Raw genomic sequence first — 20258 nt, 5'->3', positions numbered from 1 at the left:
GCACCCTGGTACACTACCAAAAATTTCATACTGTTAATCTTTCTTTCATCCTTCCCCAAAGAGACCTAAAACCTTTTACCAGGATGACTGCACTGGGGAAAAGAAAATAATCAGACCTTTCAGGGACTACTGTGCCTTGACTCTGAATTGACATTAATTTCAAGAAACTCAGATCAAACACAAACATCACTGTGGCCAACCAGTCAGAGTAGGAAGTTAGGTGATCAATGGAGATTTAGCTCAGGTCCTTCTCACAGTAGGCCCAGTGTTTCCCCAAACCCATCCAGTGCTTATTTACCCAGTTCCAGAATGCATAATCCCATAAAACTTGCCTATTTGGTCTGTGCAGAAGACAGACAGATCTTGGAAAATGACAATGGATAGGCTTAACCTGGTGATCACTCCAATTGTAACTGCAGGAGGTGTAGATTCATTGCCTTAGCAAATTAACACACAACTCTTAATCTGGGAAATATCTTTTTCTCTATCAACAAAGCCTCCCAGAAGCTGTTTGCTTTAAGTTCGCAAGGCCAGTGATACACTTTCACTGTGCTCCCTCAGGGGTATATTAACTCTCCAGTCCTATGTCTTAATTTAGTTCACAGGGATCTTGAAGGTCATTTGTTTCCACAAGATATCACACTCGTTCATCTCATCATTGACAGAATGTTTACAGATGTAGTGAGCAAGAGGTAGCAACTATTCTAGATTTATTGGTGAGACATGTATGGCAGAGGGTGGGAAATAAATCTGACAATTCGGGAGTCTCAGTGAAATTTCTAGGGATCCAGTGGTGTGGCGCATATGAAGATATCCCTTCCAAGATGAAGGGTAAGTTGTTGCATCTGGCCCCTTCTGCAACCAATAAAGAGGAACGATGCTTAGTGTGGGCCTCTTTGAATTTTGGAGGCAACATATTTCTCCTTTGGATGTGTTCCAAAGTGACTCAAAAGCTGCTAGTTTGGAGGGAGGGGCCCAGAACACAAGAAGGCTCTGCAACAGGTCTCGGGCAAGCTGCTCTTGCACTTGGCCACATGATCTAGCAGACCCAACAGTGCTTGGTGCCAGTTGTGTATATGCTCTTTGGGGTTTTTGGCAGGCTCCTCTTGGTGAATTGCATCATAGCACCTTAGAATTTTGGAGCAAAGCCCTTCCATCTCTGCCGATAAATCCTCTCCTTTTGAGAAAGTTTTTGGTCTGCTATTGGACCTTTCCAGAGACTGAATCCTTATCACTGAGCAACCAAGTTACATGTAACCTCAGCTGCCCAGCATCATGAACTGGGTGTTATCTGGCCCACTAAGTGAGAAAGTTGTGTGTGCACAGCAGTACTCTATTGTCAGATGGAAGTAGCAAATATGAGATTGGGCTTGACCAGGCCTTGAGGGCACAGTAAGTTATATGAAGTGGCCCAAATGCCCATGATCCCCACTCCTGCTGCACTGCCATCTCTCTCCCAGCCTGAAACTATGGCCTCATCCAGAGTACCCTGTGATGACTTGACAAAGGAAGAGATGCAGGCCTGATTTACAGATAGTTCTACGTGATATTCAGGCATTAGGCTGCAGTAGACAGCTGCAGTATTACAGCCCCTTTCAGAAATATTTTTGAAGGACATTGGAGAAGGGAAATCCTCCCAGTGGGCAGAACTCAAAGCAGTACACCTGGTTGCTCACTATGCTTGAAAGAAGAAATGGCCAGGCATGTGATTATATACCGATTTATGGGCTGTAGTTAATAGTTTGGCCAGGAGGTCAGGGACTTGGAAAGAACATGAGTGGAAAATTGGGGACAAGGAAATTTAGGGAAGAAGTATGTACACAGGGAAATCCCTGGAAGTCCAGTGGTTAGGACTCAGTGCTTTCACTGCCGTGGACCTGGGTTCAATCTCTGGTCAGGGAACTAAAGATCCTACAAGCCATGTGGCCCAATCAAAAAATTAAAACCAAAGAAAAAAGAAAAAGAAAGAAAGAAAAACACAGTTATGTATTCAGACTTCTTTGAATAGGCAGAAAAAAAGTTGGAATATCTGTGTACCTTGTGAAAGGTCACCAAAGGATGACCTCAGCAGAGGATTTTAATAATTCTGTGGGCTATCGGTCAGCTTCCTTCCCAGGGTGCTCCAGTAATTACTCAATGGGTTCATGAACAAAGTGGCCATGGCGGCAGGGGTGGAGGTTATGCACGGGTTCAACAACATGGACTTCCATTCACCAAAGCCAGCCCGACTATGGCCATTGCTGAGCACCCACTATGGCACCACTCCTCAGGGTGATCAGCCAGATTCCTGGTGGCAGGTTGAATACACTGGACAATGGAAGGCGCAGCATTTTGTTTTTATTGGAATAGATACCTTCGATATGAATTTTTCCTTCCTTGCATACAATGCTTCTGCCCAAACGACCGTCCATGGATTTACAGAATGTTTAATCCACTGTTGTGGGATTCCATATAGTATTGCTTCTGATCAAGGAACTCATTTCACAGCAGATTAAGTCCAGCAGTGGGTCTATGCTCATGGAATTCACTGGTCTTACCATGTTCTCTACCATCTAAAAGCAGTTGGTTTGATAGAACAGTGAGACTCAGTTATAGTGCTGGGTGGCAACATCTGATTATTTTTGCTAATGTATTGGTTGGCCGAAAAGGTCTTATGGAAAAAAACGAGTGAACTTTTGGCCAATCCAATGTAAGAATAGTTGATTTTTGCATGTTGATCTTGTATCCTGTGAACCTCACAAAATTCTTAAGTCTAGTGGTTTTTTAGTAGAGTCCATAGAATTTTCTGTAAAAGTAATCATGTTACCTATGCAAAATGACAGTTTTACTTTTTTTCTAAAATGTATGGTTGTTATTTCTTTTTCTTTATGCACCGACTAGAATCTTGAATATGATACTGAATACAAGTGGTGAGAACAGTGAAAAGTGAAAGTCGCTCAGCCGTGTCTGACTCTTTGCAACCCCAAGGACTATACAGTCCATGGGACTCTCCAGGCCAGAATATTGGAGTGGGTAGCCTTTCCCTTCTCCAGGGGATCTTCCCAACCCAGGGATCAAACCCAGGTCTCCCACATTGCAGGTGGATTCTTTTACCAGCTGAGCCACCAGGAAAGCCTGGTGAGAGCAGACATTTCTATAATTCTTGGTACATTTCTATATGTTTCAAATGATTCACATTTGAAATTAAATGTCAAATTCAAAGGACATTTAGAACATCACTTACATTCTAATTCCTGACAAAAATGCATAGTCTGAATAGAACCATGAGGAAATACCAGACATACGTGATTGTGGAACATTCTACAAAAAACTACACTATAATCTTCAAAAGTGATGTTCTAAATTAAATGTCAAAATTAAAGGAAAAACACAATAGTAAAGGAAATGATGTTCTAAATTAAGTAGTAAAGGAAGTGATATTCTAAATTAAATGTCAAAATTAAAGGAAAAACACAAGAATAGTACAAATAACTTTTCTCCCCCTTTGAGACGTGATGTCTCATCAGCTCTGAATACTTTAGTGTCTGATTCCTATCAAGTAGGGAATTCTCCTACACAACCACAATAGAGCCATCAGAATATGGAAATTGATATTTGATATACTACTACCATATAACCCGCAGATCCTGCTCAAGTTTTGCCAGTTGTCCAAAAAATATTCCTCAGTGCAAAAGGATTCCTTTTTTTTTGTGCTACTGAGGTAGCACAGTGCAAAAGGGTCATGTGTGGCATTTATTCTCTTTCAATATGGAATTTGTCTTGGTCTTTTCTTGATTTTCATGATCTTGACACTTTGGAAGATTATAGGATAGTTTTTTGTAGAATGTTCTTCAATCGAGTATGTCTGATATTTCCTCATGATTCTATTCAGATTATGCATTGTTGTCAGGAATTACAACAGAAGTGATGTTCTAACTGCATTCTCGAGCCTGTATATTATTTTGATTTGTCCCATTAATGGTAATGTTAGTAACTTTCATCCTTTTTGGTGAGGTCTTCCAGATTTCTCCACTGTAAAATTATTCTTTTCCCTTTTGTAATTAATGAGTATTGTGTGGGAAAGTACTTTGAGACTATGGAAATATCCTACCCCTCATCAAATTTTCATTTGTTTTAGTATTCATCCGTGTTTTGTGGCTTAATTATTACTGATGGCTTCTAAATAGTGTTTTGTAAGTCCATCATTGCTTCTGCATTAATTAGTTGTCATTTTACTGAGAAAAGCTTTTTCTTCTTCCCTTCTATTTATTAATTATTACTATCAGAATGACTCACAGATTCCTGTTTTATTCAGTGGATTATAATCTTTTACTGTTATTATTTAGTTTGATGTTCAAATTATCACAGATTCAGCCAGTGGGAGCCCCTTCAAGCTCTTTTTTTTTTTTTTTTTAACTTTTTTTTATTTGGAATAGTTGCTTTAAAGCTCTCTTTTATGTCCTTTTGAAATGATGTCCCCATCATTTTTTGGAAATATAATTGACTCACGATATTATATTAGAGGTGTGCAGCATAGTGATCTTATATTTTTGTACACTGCAAAATGATCACCATGATAAGGCTAGTTGCCATCTGTTACCATACAAAGTTATTACAGTATTATTGACTACTCCCTATGCTGTTTATCACATCTGTGACTGATTTTATAAGTGACATGTCCCCATCATTATTTGAGCATTCCATACTTTGTCTTGGCACAACCATATATTTCAGGTTCATCTTGTAGTTCCCTCCCCAGACCCTGAAACAACCATTTTCCCATGGAGCAATGGTTCTTTTCAGTGGAGAATTAGTATTTAGAAGCCATAGATCAGTGCTTTGGGGTATCACTATTCCCAGGTCCTCTCAGTGAACTGAGTTGGGGGAAAATGTGTGTATGTGTGTGCGTGCTAAATTGCTTCAGTTGTGTCTGACTCTTTGCAACCCGATGGACGGCAGCTTGCTAGGCTCCTCTGTCCATGGGATTCTCCAGGCAAGAATACTGGAGTGGGTTGTCTTGCCTCACCTCCAGGGTATCTTCCTAACCCAGGGATCTAACTGGTGTCTCATGTCTCCTGCATTGGCAGGCGGGTTCTTTACCACTAGAGCCACCTGGGAATATTTTTTGTGTATATATTTTACCCAGATACCTCTAATTCAAACCTAATGTTACAGGGTTCATTCTGATTTTCTTTTTTTCCACAGTTGAGACCTTTATCTGGCAGAAGAAACCTGGCTCCCTTTGTCCTCAACATATTTATTTGACCAATCCCACTTATATATAACCAATTTTCTGTTGCTGTTGCTGCCTCTCCCTCTCCTTGACCACAGATGCCGGCTTAAGCTCCAATGCTCCATGCCAGGCTCCCACCATGGTTTCCAAACATGGAATCAGAACCCTCTTTACCCTCTTCAGGCTCTAACATATTGCAATGAGCCACTGCTGCTACTCATTCTAGCTGGACTCCTACATTCCCCACCTAATGGCTTTTAGGCTGAATTATTCAGGAAGGACGGAAGGAAGAAGAAAGGAAGGAAAGTAAGATAGGCAGGCTCATAATTATTTTTCAACTAAGGGGAAAAAAGGCTCCAATCATTTGGATTGCTGATTGTCATTCACAGGAATATTGATGGATGCTCTTTTACTTGTGGCCAAAAGAAAATCAGGTTTTATTAAACTGGGTATGGTTAATCTGTGTCCATGATATTTTTAATGATTTACATAGTTATAGCCTAAAGAACTTGGAGAAGGCAATGGCAACCCACGCCAGTACTCTTGCCTGGAAAATCCCATGGATGGAGGAGCCTGGTAGGCTGCAGTCCATGGGGTTGCTAAGAGTCGGACATGACTGAGCGACTTCACTTTCATACATTGGAGAAGGAAATGGCAACCCACTCCAGTGTTCTTGCTTGGAGAATCCGAGGGACAGGGGAGTCTGATGGGCTGCCATCTGTGGGGTCACACAGAGTCAGACACGACTGAAGCAACTTAGCAGCAGCAGCAGTAGCCTAAAGAACTATGTTTCAGATAACCAGATATGCAAATTTAGGAGACAAAAAAAATAGAATAATTGGATCTAAGAGAGCTACCACTCAGTAGTATTCTTTCATATTTGACTAAGCTCTGAAGTACAGGCTTCTATTCTAGCTGAAGAATATGCCTCAGACACTTATAGATAAGCCATGCTCTGCAGCTTTTGTTACACTGAGTCACTTGTAAGATGTGAGAATTATCTGAGATGGGAGATGTCAGATCTGGACCAATAATGGATGATAAATATTTCACACTAATTCAGGAAGGCAGCAGTGCCAAAGAGCATGGGCTCTGAACCCACACTGGGTTCCAATCTGCCTTCTCATATTTACCAGTAGTGGGAGCTTGCAAAAATTGCTCAGCCTCTTTAGGTCTCAACATCTTCATTTCTAAAATGGAAATTCTGTATCATAGGGTTGTTTAAGCAGATTAAGCAATGCCCTTAAAACAGTGTCTGGCACTAGAGGTAGATTTGCCTTGAAAACTAAAGACATTTAAGTTTCAGGGAATCTCACTTGCACAGGCTACCTCCATGGCCCTGCAATTAATTTTATATTTCTTTTTCTTAAAGAGAATCCCCAAATTGTATAAACTTTAGGCCTACTCAGCTGGGTCTGCTCCTGTTTGGCACATAGTAAGTACTTGGTAAATGTTAGTTTTTATTACTTACATCTAATATTAAGAGTGGTCCTTTACGGTATTTTTATTTTCAATTTTGTGTATGTGTATTTTTTAGTTTTTAAGTTGCCCCAAGAGATTTAGCATGCACTTTGTAGAAAGATAAACTGTAAGATAACCCATAACGTAGGATATTTCTTTCATTCATCCATTAAAAAAATATTTATTGAGTGGCTACTATATCATAGGTGCTCACAGTCTTGTGGCCAAGACTGACAAGTACATATATAATGATAGTATGAATAGTAAGTACTATAATAAATGTATATACAGACACAAAGAGGGACAACAAACTCTAGAGTGAGTTCACAAACTTGGGCTTTTGACTGAGATATTTTAGTGGATAAATATGAGATTTAAGGGTGGAGGATTAGATAGTCAAAGGACTTAATTCCTTCACTGAATAAATATTTATCAAGGATCTGTATTATGGCAGGTACTGTTCTAAATTCCAAAGATACAGTGATAAATGAGTAGGGGAAGAGCTAGGCTTTCGTGAAGCTTACACTCAAGTGGTGGGGGCACCAAGTAGGGTAATGACAGAGTGTTACACGGTGTATGAGTGTGTGTCCATTCTAAACTGAAAATGGTAAGAGAAGGTCTTTCCGAGGAGAAAACATTTAAGGTGAGGACTGAATGACAAGAAGGAGTCAGACATGAAAAGATGGGGAGAGAGAGGGGTACTCAAATGCAAGAGTTGCTGGTAGCAAGACCTGGAATAGCCAAAACACTTTTGAAAAAGAAAACAAAGTTAGAGGACTCACACAACCTGATTTAGAGATTTACTATAGGGACTTCCTGGTGGTCCAGGGGTTAAGAATCCACCTTGCAATGCAGGGTACTCAGGTTCAAGCCTTGGTTTGGGAACTAAGATCCCACATACTGTGGAGCAACTAAGCCTGTGCACCACAGCTAGAGAAGCCTGGGCAACACAACCAGAGAGTCCGTGAGCCACAGCGAAAGATCCCACATGATGCAGTATTTACAACTCATGCCTTGCACCACATAAAAAAGTCAGCTTGAAATGGATGATGGACCCAGTTATGAAACCCAAAACTATAAAACTTCTATGAGAGAATATAACTGAAAGTCTTTGTAATTTTGGGTTAAGCAGAGATTTCTTATCTAGGGCACAAATACCATAAAACATTAAAAAGTTGATAAATTTGGATTTCATCAAAATTAAAAACTTCTGTCTTCCAAACGATGCTGTTTAAAATATGAAAAGCACAGCCATGGATGGGGAGAAAATATATGAAAAACATACACCTGATAGAGACTGCTATCCAGAATACAAAAAGAACTCTCACAACTCAGAAGAAAACAATCTAATTTTTTAAATGGGCAAAAGGTTTGAATAGACATTTCACCCAACAAATATATAAAAAGATGCTGAACATCATTAGACATTATGGAAATGCAACTTAAACCACTGTGTCATATTACAATATACCCTTTAGAATGGCTAAAATTAAAAACAGATAATACAAAATGCTGGGGAGGGTGAGGAGCTTCTGGAACTCTCATACACTGCTGACAGGAGTGTAAAATGACATACTCCCATTGGAAAACAGTTTGACAGTTTCTTATGTTCCACATACACTTACCATATAACCCAGAAATCCCACTTCTGGTTATTTACCCAAGAAGAATAAATATATATGCCTACATAAGACTTAGACATGAATGCCTGTAGCAGCTTTATTACAATAGCTCAAAACTGGAAATTACCTAAATGGCTATCAACTGGTGATATATATATAAATTATAGTACATCTCTATAATGAAATACTACTCAGCAACAAAAAGGAATAATACATGCAACAACATGGATGAATCTCAAAAGCATTTCATGAAGGGAAAGCAGAAGGACACAAAACCCTACATACTGCATGATATCATTTAGTGGCATTCTGGAAAAGACAAAACCATAGGGACAAGAATCAACTCGGTGGTTGCTTGAGGCTGTGGTGGTGGTGATAGAGGGGAATGACTACAGAGGGGCATAAAAGATGCTGAGGTCATAGAACTGCACATATCTCAACTACAGTGATTCTATTGCTATACACATCACCAAAACTCAGCACGTTTAAAAATGGTGAACGTTATTGTACATAAATTCCTTACTAGGTCTGAATTAAAAAATAATCACCTATAGGAATAAGTGCTGGAGAATATGATGGCACCCCACTCCAGTACTCTTGCCTGGAAAATCCCATGGATGGAGGAGCCTGGTGAGTTGCAGTCCATGGGGTCGCGAAGAGTTGGACACGACTGAGCGACTTCCCTTTCACTTTTCACTTTCATGCATTGGAGAAGGAAATGGCAACCCACTCCAGTGTTCTTGCCTGGAGAATCCCAGGGACGGGGGAGCCTGGTGGGCTGCCATCTATGGGGTCACACAGAGTCGGACCCGACTGAAGTGACTTAGCAGCAGTAGCAGCAGCAGGAATAAGTGCAGTTTTAAAATGTGTCCACAAATTCTACACCTGATCTTAGTCAGAAGGCTGAGAATTGATTATCTACAAATTCTTTGACATGCCTCATTTCAAAAGGTAGAGCCTAATTCTACTTTCCTTTAGTATAGTCTGCACTGACTTAATGACACACTGCTAAGAAACAAATGATGGCAGAGGGACAGTGTGTGACTTCTTTTGCCAACAACCATTTAGGTGAGACATCTTGGAGTTAGATGCTTGAACCCCAATCCTTGAGTCCAAAGGGGCTGCAGCCCTGGCCAATTTCTTGTCTGCAACCTCATGAGAAATCCTAAGCCAAAAGCAACTGGCTAAGCCAGTTCTGAATTCCTGATCCACAGAAACTGAGATAATAAATATTTGTTGTTTTAAGCCAGTAAATCTGGGGTAATTTGTTACACAATTGTAAATAGATTATTGAGATGAGAGGCGTAATCTGAGGTAAAGTTGGAGAGGTAGATAGAGACAAGATCTTGTAAAAACATAATAGGCATTGTGACAACTTCAGATTTGATTCTAAGTCTAATGGTAAGCCACTGGTGTTTTTATTCAGAAGACTATGAATCACAATTTCAGGACTGTGATTACAAATCACAAAGAATACAAATCACAATACCAATACCAATTTCACTTTCAGTAATCATTTCATTATGAAGTGGTCAAGAATGAAGGCAGGGAGACTGTTAGGAGGTCATTTTGGTAGCACAGGTAAGAGATGATGGTGGCTGAGCCTAGGGTGGTGACAGCAGAGATGGGTGTATAGAGCGAAGGAAGCAGAGGAATCAAAGATGACCCTAACCTCCCTGGCAGTCCAGTGGTTAAGACTTCACACTCTCAGTGCAGGGGGCATGGGTTTGATGCCTGGATGGGGAACTAAAATCCCACATGCAGTGCAGTGCAGCCAAAAAAGTTTTAAAAATAAAATGAGCCTACAGTTGTTTTTTTTTTTTTTGTCTGAATAGTTGAAATGATGATAACTGCAAAAAGGGATATATTGGGAGAGGTGATGAATGAAATCAAGAACTAAAGGAGTATATAAGCATAACGTATTTGAGAAACTGCAAATAGGTCAGTATGGTTGGAGTTTATGGTGATTGAATAGGAAGACAGAGTGATGAGAAAGTAGGCTGAAAAGACAGGCGTGAAAAAAGGCCCTCTTTATCACCATAAAATGTCTGGTCTTTATCCAGTTAGTCACTGGGAGTCACTAAAAGATTTTTAAGTAAGAGAATGATTGATCAAATCTACATGTTAGAGAGATTACCAGCAGCAGCCATATAGAGTTTGGATTGAAGATGAGAGATAATGAAAAGCCGAGGACATTATGAGTAACTTTCTGATTTTTAGGAGGCAGCAGAGTACAGCAGAAAGAACACAAATGACTTTGGAATCAGAGGGACCCAAGTTCAAATCTTGGCATAGCAAGTTACCATCTGCTACAGCTTGAACTGTGTCCCCCTCCAAATTCATATGTCAAAGTCTTAACCCCCAGTACCTCAGAGGTGACCTTTTTGGTCAATAAAGTCATTGTAGATGTAATTAGTTAAGATAAGTTCATACTGGAGTAACGCAGGCTCCTAATTCAATATGACTGGTATCCTTTAAAAAAAGGGGAAATTTGGTCACAGACATGCCATCTAAATATGGAAGCATAGATCTACAGGTCAAGGAATGCCAAAAATTACCAGCAAACCACTAGAAGATAGGGGAGAGGCATGGAACAGACTCTGCCTCATAGTCCTCGGAAGGAACCAACTCGGCCAACACCCCGATTTTAGACTTTTAGCCTTCAGACCTGTGAGAGAATATATTTCTGTCAGGCCACTCAGTTTGTGGTACTTTGTTATGGCAGCCCTAGTAAACTAATACACCATCTGTGTGACTTAGGCAAATTATTTTGTTTTGCTAATCCTCAGTATCCTAATCTGTAAAATGGGGGCAATTGTATCTACCTGATAAAATGGTCACAGAGATTAAATGATATGGGGTTTGTAGAACACCTGGCACTACATAAATACTATTTTACATCTGTGAGACACTAATGCTATCCGCCGGCAATGCAGGAGACCTTGGTTTGATTCCTGGGAAGATCCCCTGGAGAAGGAATAGGCTACCCACTCTAGTATTCTTGGGCTTCCCTGGTGGCTCATATGGTAAAGAATCTGCCTGCAATGCAGGAGACCTGGGTTCAATCACTGGGCTGGAAAGATCCCCTGGAGAAGGGCATAAAAACCCATTCTAGTACTCTTGCCTAGAGAATCCCCATGGACTGAGGTGTCTGGCAGGCTACAGTCCACAGGGTCACAAAGAGTTGGACATGATCGAGCAGCTAAGCTTTCTTTCAATGCTACCCATTGGGCATCCCTGGTGGCTCAGTGGTAGAGTCCACCTGCAGTGCAGGAGATACAGAGACACAAGTTTTATCCCTGGATGGGGAAGATCCCCTGGAGAAGGCAATGGCACCCCACTCCAATACTCTTGCCTGGAAAATCCCACGGATGGAGGAGCCTGGTGGGCTGCAGTCCATGGGGTCGCGAAGAGTGGGACACGACTGAGCGACTTCCCTTTCACTTTTCACTTTCATGCATTGGAGAAGGAAATGGCAACCCACTCCAGTGTTCTTGCCTGGAGAATCCCAGGGATGGGGGAGCCTGGTGGGCTGCCGTCTATGGGGCTGCACAGAGTTGGACACGACTGAAGCAACTTAGCAGCAGCAGCAGCAGCAGCAGCAGCAGGGGAAGATCCCCTGGAGAAAGAAATGGCAACCCACTCCAGTATCGTCACCTGGGAAAACCCATGGACAGAGAAGTCTGGTGGGCTACAGTTCTTGGGGTTGCAGAGTTGGACATGACTGAGTGACTGAACAACAACAATGGTATCCAAGGAAAATGGGACATTTCTGGACATTTTGGGAAAGACTGACTACAACTATAAGGGTCATGTGCAATACAACCTAAAAGGAACAGGTTGGAGAAAATGATCTTAGAATCCCTATTTCCTGTTGGACTCCTTAGACAGGAGCCCTGGGATTGTCTTGCATTCTGTGAAAATGTAGCTTCTTTGGGAACAGAACACTAGTACAAGAACCAAAAACACCCTCAAAGGCAGGAAGGTTGAGGTTATCTAACATCCTATGCTGTGTAACGTTGGGAAGGAAAGAAGTGAACAAACCTGGAGAAGAATGGGCCAGATGCCTTAAGCCTCCAGGTTTCCCAGCTCACTTCCTTAGGTAAAAGATTTAGGCTGGGGGTTGTCCTCTTCTCAGCTCCATAAGGGAAACCTAACAGAGGCCTCACCAGTCTCTGGAACGCCTAGTCCTTTCAAGCAGGGAGTCTCTTGCCAAAGCAAACAATCCCAGCTCTACGATTGTGCTCTGGCTGGGGTAGGGGAGAACAAAGATCCCTTTCTTTGCTTCCCCAACTCTATGTCTCCAGCCAAAGGCACTGTTTACACAGTCTTCCCTGGTGAAGAATTTGTTCCGTTTCTCTCTAGGTTACAGTTGGAAAAGATTGACTCCCTCCTTGCCTGATCCTTTTCCCTAGACCCCTGGACAAGAAAGGTGTCCGATACCTGAAGCCTTCCACCCTCAGAAAAGATGTCAGCCCACAGGAGTAACTCCAGACTCTTTTGTGACATGACAGAGAACCTTACAGTTTTGGTGGCAGAAAGCCTGTCTGGCTGGGAAAGGGAGGCTGGCTGGAGCAATCAAGAGCCTAACTTGTCTCCATTCCAATTCTGTTTATCCTCTCTCAGTCCCCAGGGATTCCTAGGCTTTCCCAGGTCCATATCTAGGAGTGAATCAAATAGACAAAATCCAGGGCAGACTTGGGTTCTTTCTTTAAAAGGATATTAAGGTGGGTAGGATGAAAACAGAGTTTTTTTAGCAGGAAAAGTTTTCTGTGGTCTTTAGTTTACTAACTCCAGCAGCACATATGTTTCCCTCCAGCTCCCAAAACAAAAGCAAGAAGGAGAAAAGGAAGCCCTAGAGTGGTGGAGTCTAATTTTAGCCCTGGCAGAGAGTCCTAGTGTTAAATTACTCCTGGTAAATTGGTAACTAAGAAACAGAAGTGATAAAGACAATTTACAAGATCTAGGTCTCCAGCAAGAATTTTTTTTTTTTTTTTTTTTAATTTGGCTGCCCTGGGTCTTAGGTGTGGTATGAAGGATCTTCGATCAGCAATGTAAACTCCTAGTCTTGGCAAGTGAGATCTAGTTCTCTGATCAGGGAAACCCAGGTCCCCTGCAATGGGGATGCAGAGTTGTACCCACTGGACCACCAGGGAAATTTCCTCCAGCAAGAATTTTAAAATCTAATTTCATTTATTTCTATGTCATCTCTAGGAGGCACATCTCAAGAAAATGTGCCTCTCATTTCACAAAAGGGAAGGAATTGAAGCACGAGAAGAATTAACCAAAAGTGACTTGAACCCAGAATTGCGAGACTTTCAATCTGGTCAACTCCATAGGCTAAACTGTTTTTGAAAATTTTATGAGTTTTTGCATTGTACAGATTTTACCTGAGCTAAATCCCCACTGACTATCCTCCTGTTGTTAAGGGAGTTATGGGCTAGGTGTTTGTTACCCTTTGCAGCTATGTTTTGGAAACTTAAAAGTCCTTGCTCCACATATTGGAAGAAGTGGATCGAAAAGCCTTAGGGGTGCAATGGGCATGGAAATCTGTTAGGCATAGATATCATCCCACAACATACATATAAACACCGCCCCCCCAACTACCCTCCCCAGCAAGATCTACAGAGTTGGTTTCTCTAAAAGCAGCAACGCAGTTCCTGGAAGGTTCTAATCCACAATAGTTAAAAAAATATCTATCTTGGGGCAAGAGCTAAGCCAACCAGCTAAACTGAGCCTACTCAGGCCAGGAAATTACCAGCAGTGGATAAAATGAACACAAGGGTAAGCAAATGCTAACTATCTGCAAGGTAACCACAGAGATGATAATTAGAAGAAAAACAGATCAATCTCCTTCACTGAGAAATCTAAACAACTGTCCAGATTCGTCTTCCCCTCTCCTTCAATGATATCCTGGCCCCCACACCTTGTGGTGTGGCATAATGCAAGGAGCTCTGGTCATGGGTTTCTGTTCTATCAGTTTCCACCCATGTGACCTCTAGAACAAAGGCATGATTCTTGAATCTGAGTCTTAGTTTTCTCACTTGTTAAAACCAGAAAAAAAATACCTACCTCACACAAATGAAATAGCTATAGTAAAAATAGCCATAGGCATACAGTTTTTGCTTATATGTCTTTCCTGGAGTTCCTTGGTGGTCCAGTGATTAGACTTCATGCTTCCACTGAAGGGGGCACAGATTTGATCCCTGGTCAGGGAACTAAGATCCTGCATGCCATGTGGTCTTGCCAAAAAATAAGTAAATAGGCAAATAAGTAAGTAAATAAAATTCAAAGATTTTTCCTTGTTTTGCCTTCTTGAGCTAGGTTAGAGTCAATGAAGTTAGGAGGCAGAGAGTCAGATAAGTCAGCCTAAGAATTCCTTTCATCACAAGATTCAGATGAAACTTCACTCTTTTTGCAGACTGGAAAATTGCACTCATGTTCCCTTTCTATTGCTACATGACAAACTATATAAACTCAGTGGTTTAAAACAAATTCCATTTATTATCTTACTTTCTGTAGATCATAAAATCCAGGCAGGTTTGATTACATTTCCTGTTTGTGTGCGCTCAGTCGTGTCTGACTCTTTGCAACCTCACAGACTGTAGTCCACCAGGCTCCTCTGTCGATGGAATTTTCCAGGCAACAACACTGGAGCAAGTTGCCTTTTCCTCCTCCAGGGGATCTTCCCAACCCAGGGATCGAATCTGCGTCTCCTGTGTCTCCTGCATTGGCAGGCGGGTTCTTTATCACTGCGCCACCTGGGAAGCACACGTTTCCTGTTTAGTGTCTCACAAATCCCAAGTCAAGTCGAGGAAGGTGTTGACTGCGTTGGGCTCTTCTCTAGAGGTTGTAAAGAAGAATCCACTTCCCAGGCTTATTCAGGCTGTTGGCAGAATTCAGTTGCTTGCAGTCGTTGGACTGAGGTCCCATTTCCTTGCTGGCTGTTGGTTAAGGGGTCAATTTCAGATGTAAGCAGCCACTTACGTATGGTCCCCTCCAACTTCAAAGCCAATAACAGTGTATCAAATCCTTTCTTCAAATCTGATTTCTCTTTCTGCCACTAGTCTGAGAAAGCTCTTCGTTTTTAAGGGCCACTGATTAGTTCAGGCCCATGCAGGTAATCTCCCTATCTGAGTCAGCTGTTCCATATATAACATTACCATAGCTTTCCTTTCACCTCTGCGGCCGCAGCCTCCTGAGTATGCTCAGGCTTCAGAAGAGGCTTGCCTCCAGTGTCCTCTGCTGTGGCAAAAAGAAGGGGTTGGACCCCAATGAGGATAACAAAATTGCCAATGCCGACTCCTGCCAACTCAGCAGATCCAGAAGCTGATCAAAGATGGGCTGATCATCTGGAAGCCTGTGACTGTCCATTCATGGGCTTGATGCCAGAAAAACACTTTGGCTTGCTGGAAAGGCAGGCATATGGGCATAGGTAAGCGAAAGGGTACTGCCAATACTTGAATGCCCAAGAAGGTAACCTGGATGAAGAGGATAAGAATTCTGCGCTGACTGCTCAGACAATACCGTGAATCTAAGAAGATTGACCGCCACATGTGTCACAGCCTGTACCTGAAGGTGAAGGGTAACGTGTTCAAAAACAAGCAGATTCTCATGGAACATATCCACAAGCTGAAGGCAGACGAGACTTGCAAGAAGCCTCTGGCGGAACAGGCTGAGGCCTGCAGGTCTAAGACCAAGGAAACCCGCAAGCGTGGTGAAGAGCGGCTTCAGGCCAAGGAGGAAATCATTAAGACTCTGTCCAAGAGGGAAGAGACCAAGAAATAAAGTTCCCCGCCTCTTCTCTGTACACAGTGGCTTTGGCAACTGCATAGATCACTCATTCAATAAAAAACAAGCCTACCTCTCTGCTTCCAGAGTCTCTGGCTGCCTGGTGGGTCTTCACTGTGCACTGGACTGGAACTGAGGACTGGGATACAGGCCCTTCTCTGGGTTCCTGCTTTGTTGCTTCCTTGACTCTTAGCCTCTGGTCAGGCTCATGCCCCCTCCACCCATGGAGTGTGGGGCCTACTGTGAAGTGAGGAGAGGAATGACTTCTATCCAGCTTTCAGATACTGTGTTTCCAAACTGCCCTTTACAACAGAGTATGAGTGGCATCTCAGACACGCTCTCAGATGTTGGTTGTTATTCAGTTGGGAGTTGTCACATTATTTTAAAACAACAGAATATAGTATGCTTGCACTCCTCAACTGCACTGAGGTTCAAGGTTGCAGTCGGCTGCCTTAGAACTCCAGGACAGTGGGGACTGAACCACCACCACTCCAGAAGGTACGATTGACCTGAACTGCTGACTGCTGCCAGAGCTGTCTTTAAACAGCCTTATTGAGACAGAACTGAAGCCATTATTTGGAGTACCCCTATTTTTATTTCTAAACCTATTTTTCTCTCCTGTCCTTATCAGTACTGTTTCCTGTTTTGTTTTTCAGTTTATAACCATAAAAAATGGTCCAAAGGAAAAAAATCTTTCTTGGCAAGAGTTGGAATAAGGCACATAACATACACACTTGTCACAGCCATTTTAAGTTGACTTTATACTCTTTTTGCAAATGAGAAGTAGGTTTTATCTTGCCTCTTATCTGGTAGTAATAACCAATAAATTTTTCAATAAAGTATCTGCTCTACAAGCCAAGTTAAAAAAAACAACAAACATTACCACAGGTGCAATAGCTAATCAAATTCACAGGTTCTGGGGATTAGAGTATTCTTAGGAGGTCATTTAAGAAATTCTGCCTGCCACAGCACTTATTCAAAAGATGAAAGGAAATTCTTTGGGGATGCAGGGGAGAAGGAAGTGGGAATAAACTCTCTCTGAGTAACATACTAATAGGAGAAGCCAAGCATTTGCGAAGAGAGTCCTGACCTCATCCATGCTGTCCTACCTGTTATATCTTCTGCCACCTCTAGAGTGGCTACTTTGGTCACAATGTCCTATCACAGTGCCTTGAGGTAAATGGTCAATAACAGACATTTTAAGGAATGCTTGGGCACTAAAAAACTCTTGCCATGCTTTAGTTTTTCCTTATCAAATGGATAAGGAAATCAAATGAAAAACTAAAAACTTTTCCTTATCAACTCCGAGCCCTCCAAGAACTTGTCCTAAGAATACATGTTGGAAAGTGCATCTTTTTAGATACGGCTCAACTAAGAGAGAATTTCATTGCTCAAAACTCAGAGGACTGGGATAATACCCCAGTGCTCCTCGTACATATGCTACTTCAGGATTCAAGGTGGATATTCATCCCTTCACCTCATTTCTCTTCAGTGAAGGTTAAGACACACAGCAGCCTCTATGTTCCTGTGTACCAACTTCGGCTAAACACCAGGGTTGTTTCTGAGCTGCTTTTTCATCCTGGTGACCTAAGAAGATCTCAAACTAATAAATCCATCCTGGAAGGCAAGCTGGAACAGGGTTTCTCATTATTAATATTTAGCATGCAGATGGTTTTCAAAGAACATCATTTTCTAATTAGGATGACACTTTTGCCTCGTACTGAAGAAACACAACTGACGATTGGGGAAACTGAAATGTAAGAAGAGGGGACCAACTATATGGGAAAAGAATATAAAAAAGTGGATATATGTATGTGTATAACTGATTCACTTTACTGTACACCTGAAACTAACATAACATTATGAATCAACTAGACTCTAATAAAAATTTAAGAAAAAGAGGGAAACCAAGACTTGCTGCCTTCACCATCTCTGGTTTTTTTTTCCTCCAGATGCTTTATGGCCAGACTTGCCAACCACAAGGAGGAGAAACTGTATAAAATGTCTGTAACAGGCTCTGAGTTTCATGGAGAATGAGAAAATTATAATCAATATACATTGATCTTTCAAGTCACCATCCTTTCCAAATACCCAAGGTCACCTTTGTGTACATGCACTTAATTCTTTGGATGAGAATTATTATCCAGATTTAATAGATGGGGAGAAACTGAGGTCCTAGAGTTATTTATTGTGATCTGACCTACCATCACAGTGGCCCAGGGTGGAAGAAAGATTACAATAACATCTAATTTCAAATCATGCAATCTTTTTGAAATTACGAGGACAAACAGAAAGCTTTCATTGCATGTTATCAAAACTGGAAAGATCTTCAGAAAAGTTGCTCTTGGACCCTGTCTCTACTAAAACAAAGCACTCCTCCACCCCAAATTGTTGGCAACTTGGGTTGCCAATAGATACCTCTTGGGACCTGAAACTAAGAGGATCCTGGTTGCCTCGACTCCTTCTGAAGAAATTTGCTTCCAAGCATCTTGCAGCACCATCTCATCATTCACCTCAGAGAGAACAAGAACACGTGGGCCACCAGATGTGCTCTCTCCAAGCACCTGAGGTGTTAAGGAGTCAGTTTCAATCCCAAAGAAAGGGCCAAGGAGAAAAATAAAACAGATGATTCTGATCTGATGATTTGGTAACAGAACTGGCAAGAGAAGCCCTTACCAGAGGTTCAAACTTAAGTGAACAAAACAAAGAGAGCACTATTCATCATCCCCAAATATGTACACACCCTTACCTACTTACAGCTGGAGGAGCTATTCTTGCGAGGTCCGCCTAGAGCCCCAAAGTGCAGTAGGGTATAGTTTTTTGGAATAGTATGGCAATCTAGAAGCAAATTGAGGATACGATCCCATTCAATCCTTGATGACAATAGCAAAAGGACAGGGTGAATAATTTGAGGTGACCTCCTTCCTAAGCATCAGTTTACTGTGGGGTCAAGTATCTGCTCTAGGTTTTAATTACTGATTGAACCAAAAGAAAAACTGTAATGATCATCGACATTATCATGAAAGGACTTTTATACTCAATTTCAAGCATATGTAAGATAAGTCTTACTTGAAGTTTAACCTTTTTCTTCAAAAAAGATTTAAAAAAATTCAGCTTTAGCTGTGCTAGATCTTCGTTGCTCTGCTTGGGCTTTCTCTAGTTGCGGTGCTCAGGCTTCTCATGGCAATCGCTTCTTGTTGAGGAGCACAGGCTCTAGGCACATGGGCTCACTGGTTGTGGGCTCCGTTGCGCTGCAACCTGTGGAATCTTCCTCAGACCAGGGATGGAACCCATGTCCCCTGCGGTAGCAAATTCTTAGCCACTGCGCCATTAGGGCAGTTCTAAAGTTTAGCCCTTTAAAAAAACTTTTAAATTTATTTTTGGTTATACTGGGTCTTCATTGCTGCCCGTGGGCTTTCTCTAGTGTGGTGAGCGGGGGCTTCTGATTGCAGTGGCTTCTCTTGTTGCAGAGCATGGGCTTCAGCAGTCGCAGCCTGTGGGCTCAGGGGTTGTGGCACACAGGCTTAGTTGCTCCAAGGCATGTCAGATTCCTGGACCAGGGATGGAACCCGTGTCCCCTGCACTGGTAGGTGGATTCTTAACAACTGGACCACCAGCAAAGACCCTAAAATTCAGCCATTAGAAAATAATAAATCCTCTACCTTTATACTAACCCATGTCCAAAAGTCCCTCTTGAGGCATTTGTAAGGAAAAAGGTTTATCATTGCTTATTCTTTTTGGCTTGCTTGAGAAAACAGCAGGCACCAGCAACACTGGAAGAGAACTAGACCAACAGTGCAGTAGTCTTAACCCTGGACTACAACACATGAGCCTTGCTCCCGCTCAAGCTCTGCTAATAAATGTTCCTGGGAGAATCCTCTGATATCTCAAAGTCTGTTCCCTCACTTGTGAAGTGAGGTGGCTGGTTTAGACAATTAAATTGAAAATTTGACTAAGATACTGCCGAGATGTGTCATGCTAAGATACTTCTAAGGATACGAGTCTGACAGAGTCCCTGCCTCAAGAAACTAACAATCTAACTTAGAAGGTAAGGCAGACATTTGTGCAAACATGTACACAAGCCCACATTTATCATACACAGCATTACAAAGGACGCAGCATGCTTTATAGTCCTTTATATGGACTAATGCTTGTTTGACTGAAAGCAGAGG

The 20258-nt window shown here is 41.8% G+C and overlaps 1 pseudogene; it reads left to right on the top strand.

Moving 5' to 3' along the window:
- The first annotated feature begins 15499 nt into the window (after nt 1–15499).
- Nucleotides 15500–16083, top strand: LOC128048591 (60S ribosomal protein L19-like; annotated as a pseudogene).
- Nucleotides 16084–20258: the final 4175 nt, after the last annotated feature.

The sequence above is a fragment of the Budorcas taxicolor genome, chromosome 5 (genome assembly GCF_023091745.1).
Source record: "Budorcas taxicolor isolate Tak-1 chromosome 5, Takin1.1, whole genome shotgun sequence".
Taxonomy (NCBI): Eukaryota; Metazoa; Chordata; class Mammalia; order Artiodactyla; family Bovidae; genus Budorcas; species Budorcas taxicolor.
This window is presented reverse-complemented; position numbering and strand designations above follow the sequence as displayed.